The sequence below is a fragment of the Heptranchias perlo genome, chromosome 33, assembly GCF_035084215.1.
Source record: "Heptranchias perlo isolate sHepPer1 chromosome 33, sHepPer1.hap1, whole genome shotgun sequence".
Taxonomy (NCBI): Eukaryota; Metazoa; Chordata; class Chondrichthyes; order Hexanchiformes; family Hexanchidae; genus Heptranchias; species Heptranchias perlo.
This window is the reverse complement of record NC_090357.1, coordinates 29,699,291-29,704,290: the sequence shown is the minus strand read 5'-3', so window position 1 is coordinate 29,704,290 and position 5,000 is coordinate 29,699,291. Positions and strand designations below refer to the sequence as shown.

Below are 5,000 nucleotides of genomic sequence, written 5' to 3'. Positions count from 1 at the left end.
GAAGCCTGGAACTCTCTTCCCCCCAAATGGCTGCGGATGCTGGGGAACAACTGGAGCTTTCAAGGCTGAGCTCGATAGATTTTTGTTGGGTAAAGGAATCAAGGAATTTGGAGAAAAGGTGGGTAAGTGGAGGAACATATCAGCCATGATCGGACTGAATGCCAGAACTGGCTCGAGGGGCTGAATGGCCTATTCTTGTTCCTATACCCCCGGGCCTCACTAGAAATTAAATCTCATGCCTCCAGCACTCATCTTCCTCTTTCAGTAATTTCTGAATCCATCATTGCTGCAAACAGCATGTTGCATAGTTTAGGTTTCTCCCCCCTGCAGTGAGAATCTGGGGCATAGTATGGCTCTCACTACACCAGCAAGTCTAACTGGCCTTTGAGCGGAGAGTGTTTCTGGGTTGTGTGTGCTTGTGCTAGTTATCGAGGCTGGCATGCATGAAGCTTAAAGTTTAGCTGCAAGGTAATCTTCTCTGCACGATACTCATCCCAGTACGGTTCTGCAGGTCACTTCTCAATACAGTACATGGAGTGAATCAATAGCTAATTATTCACTCATCGGTCCCGCAGTAAATCACCATGCTGTGCAACAATGCATTGAAATTCCCCAAATAACACAGTACTTACACATCAGTGTCCTGGAGAATACGCTCATTAATAATGAACATTGCTGGCTTCTTTCTCGACAAATGAAACAGATTCAATTTTAGATGTTCCAAGATTCAGGGGCTTAAAGCAAAATGTGCTGCAGTCCAGCTCTCAAAGCAGCCCTCATCTCTCACAACCACGTTTCAAAATACACCTTTTATGCATCTTGCCGTTAAGAATCAACACAGCTCTTCATATTTGAAAGAATCTGCAGCCTCTCTCACTTTCTTTGGTCCTATATCCTGCTCCCATCTTTCCCTCAGGACTGACAGCTCTCACTAAACAAGGCTGGCCAGCCAGAAATAACACTTCTTTGATTGGGGGAAGGGAATTTCATTTTACAGTCTCAGATACTCCGCAAGTGAATAATCGGGAGACATTTCTGTGAGTACGAGGGCATAGTTTCCCAATAATTAGGGGTTTGAGGATCAGAGTGCTCAGTGAAGTGCCTGCTCTTTTACTGGAAAGATAACACAATAATACAATTTAATAACACTAATATCATTTTGAACCAGCCTGGTTTTATCTAAACACCATAAATGACATTATTACAGGGTTTAAAGGTCACCCTGACTTAGCCACAGGCTACAATTTAGCTCAGGGGATTCAGATGGTTTCCATTCTGGACTGAATTTTCCAGTCTGTGTTAGTGGTGGGACCCACACCCACTCATGGGGCAAACAGAAGTTCAGGAGCGCACTGCCCGCGATTTCCTGATACACAGGACTGTGGGCGAGGCCTCCTGCTGCCAGTGAAAACTCAAGAGAGTTACCCGTGAGTGAATTGAGGTGACAGCCTAGACCCACAGTGCAGGAGACCACTGAGAATGGGAAGGAAAATGACTTTGGAGAAGTGGGAAAGAATGAGTTAGAGATGGAGTCAGGGAGATGAGAGTCTCGATTTCAACACAGTAACAGTGCGTGGGACAGTGTCATTGGAGACTCGAGTTGAGAGAAAGGTCACTAATCAAATCTAGAATAAATCGATATGCAGTAGTGAGTTACAGGGTGGAATCTAAATCGAGGGGTTAGGGCGGTTTACGGTTACCCAGGAGTGATCGGATGGGGGGGGAGGGGGGATTTGTCGGCCAGTTTCGGGCACGAAGAATACATCAGGACAGGGTCAGGTGGAGATAATCAAACACTGTTTGATTTGATGGGACATTACATGTAATAAGTGTAGGGAGGAGCAGGTGACCTGTGGTTTCCAAAGTTCTCCATCACTGGGGTTTCCTCGTGTCATGTCCGGGTCAACTGTACACTGATTGATAAAGACTGATTGCTGTGATTAGTCAACAACTCCATTATCATTGGATCATGTGACGAGCAGGATGGTAGAGGATGGCCCTTGGTCTTTTCTCATCGAGCCACTCTTATCATTCCTGAGCTGCTGCGACCTTGAAGGAGGCAAATGATGACGGATGACACCGGGTCCTAGATTCTGTAGTTACAGTGTGGGGGGACGGGGGGGACGGGGGGGGGAGTGGATGTGTAGAATTTTTTTTTAAAACAGACCTTTTCCTTTAAAGATTAAATGGATGAGATTCAGTTTCAGTGGGTGCAGATCAGGTGGTGAGGGATCAGCTCCCCGTTGTCTTTTCTACTGATTTCAGGGGTGGTATAATGGGCAGCTGATCCACTGCCCCCCCCCCAGTTTTACACCCGCTGAAGTTGAATTACACTCCCCAAATCAGTTGGGGAGAATTCCATGACAAGGAAGGGATTGTACAAAGTCTATGTAGGGAACAGGCCTGATGGGCTCATTGGCGTTCTCTTATAATTACTGAGCAGCACACGGCAGGCACAGGAAGTGTTTGGCCCGCTGGTTATGCCAGTGCTGTTAGTTAACAAAGAAATGATTCGGTGATAGTGGCTACTTGTCCAGAGTACCAGGGAAATTGAGCGTTGGCAGGTCAGTCTGAGGAATATGAAGAAAGGGTTATTATAGTTGGAGATTGAAATGGGGAGCCTGATCCAAAGGAAGTGCCCACAGAGGGAATCATTCAAAAGCTCCCCTCCCTCAAACTGACCCCACTCCCTGGTACAGGGCTGGCAGAGACCCCATTAACACTACTCCCTGGTACAGGGCTGGCAGAGACCCCATTAAGGCCACTCCCTGGTACAGGGCTGGCAGAGACCCCATTAACACTACTCCCTGGTACAGGGCTGGCAGAGACCCCATTAACACTACTCCCTGGTACAGGGCTGGCAGAGACCCCATTAAGGCCACTCCCTGGTACAGGGCTGGCAGAGACCCTGCTTTTATTGTTCAATCAGGTTTTTTGCTCTGTTTGGCACCTCCTTGATTTTCTGATCTGTGCAGCTTTTGAAGCCAGTGATTCAAAGAACTTCAGGAACCTCTCGCTCATCCTCAACCACCATGAGGTGGAACCCAATGGTAAAGAGAGCCTGAGGTTTCAGGGTAAATCCTGAGTCTGTCCTGAGTTAGTTGTCTAGCTGTGGTGGGAGAGGGAGGGTTCTAAGGTTGCCCTGGTGTGGCAGATGTAGGGAGGGAGGTATCAGCCAGGATGCCCACTGTTAATCATTGCCAGGTAACCCAAGCCAGAGATTGGATGAGGGACAATCAGACTCAGCTGTGACAGTCAGATACCCCACCGACACTCACTGTCTAAACTCATTTGGACACACAGTGCCCGTGGAGACTGTACCACAGCGTCAGTGCCCATGGAATCCATACTCCAGAGAGTGTAAATGCCCATAGGACACACACTCCAGAATCAGTATCCACGGGACCCCGTACCCCAGCGAGAGTCCGTGCCCACGGGACCCCGTACCCCAGCGAGAGTCTGTGCCCGCGGGGCACCGTACCCCAGCGAGAGTCTGTGCCCGCGGGAACACGTAGCCCAGCGAGAGTCCGTGCCCGTAGGACCCCGTACCCCAGCAAGTCACGCCCGCAAGACCCATACCCCAATGAGAATCGGCGCCCATGGGACTACAAGAGAGACAGTCCGTGCCCGTGGGACCCATATCCCAGTGAGTCAGTACCCAAGGGAGCCGTACCTCAGTGAGAATCAGTGCCCGCGGGACAATGTACCCCAGCGAGAGTCTGTGCCCGTGGGACCCTGTAACCCAGCGAGAGTCTGTGCCCATGGGACACCGTACCCCAGCGAGAGTCTGTGCCCATGGGACACCGTCCCCCAGAGAGAGTCTGTGCCCATGGGGCCCTGTAACCCAGAGAGAGTCTGTGCCCATGGGACACCGTCCCCCAGAGAGAGTCTGTGCCCATGGGACCCCATACCCCAGAGAGAGTCTGTGCCCGTGGGACCCCGTCCCCCAGAGAGAGTCTGTGCCCATGGGACCCCGTACCCCAGAGAGAGTCTGTGCCCGTGGGGCACCGTACCCCAGCAAGAGTCTGTGCCCGTGGGGCACCGTACCCCAGCGAGAGTCTGTGCCCGTGGGGCCCTGTAACCCAGAGACGGTGAACACCTTAAGGAGAAGGGAAAACTGGCAAAATCAAAAATTGCCTGACTACAACACAAGCTGATTTATAAAACCAGGGACACGGTAAGTTGCGTTATTAGAACACGCAGTGTAATATTATACAATGTCATTCCACTTCATGAATACACAATTTCTTATTAATAAATAGAATCATAGAATGGTACAGTGCAGGAGGCCATTTGGCCCATCCTGCTGGCTCTTTGAAAGAGTTATCCAATTAGTCCCACTCTTTCCCCAGAGCCCTGCATTTTTTTTCCTTTTCAAGTATTTATCCAATTCCCTTTTGAAAGTTATTATTGAATCTGCTTCCACCACCCTTTCAGGCAGCGCGTTCCAGATCAGAACTACTCGCTGCGGAAAACAATTTCTCCTCATCTCCCACTTAGCTTTTTCGTACTTCATTGGCTGTAAATCACTTTAGGACATCCCGAGGTCGGGGAAGGCGCTATGTAAATGCAAGTCTTTAATTATCGTAAATCTGTGTCCTCTAGTTACTGACCTTCTTGCCAGTGGAAACAGTCTATCAAAACGTACTACTGATAATAATCTTAATCACAATTTAAAAGATTGCTTAAGTTTTCTGAGGAAAGGTAATTCATACAGAAAATAGAGCAAATGAGATAAAATTGGACAGGTATATGACTTTGTCTTCCTTGTTAAGTGATTTTACTTTAAATGTAAGTGAGCTGTCTCTCCCTCCCTGTCCCCTGCCTGTTGGGCACAGTTTACACCAGGTCACCTCGTTTACCTGGAGAGATAGCGCCCTCTGCGCCTCACATCTCACCACAATAACCCATCGCCATCCCTAACTGACTCAGGAGGCAAATCATATAGAGATAAACTGCAAATCTATAAGACAAACAGAGAAAGGCAAAAAAATGCACAC

The 5,000-nt window shown here is 48.8% G+C and overlaps 1 protein-coding gene across 1 annotated transcript in view; it reads right to left on the bottom strand.

Annotated features, from left to right (window-relative positions):
- The window catches only part of LOC137301335 (G protein-activated inward rectifier potassium channel 4-like), a 115,370-nt gene that overhangs the window by 109,420 nt on the left and 950 nt on the right, over positions 1-5,000 (bottom strand). The gene's annotated exons all lie outside the window — the stretch shown is intronic.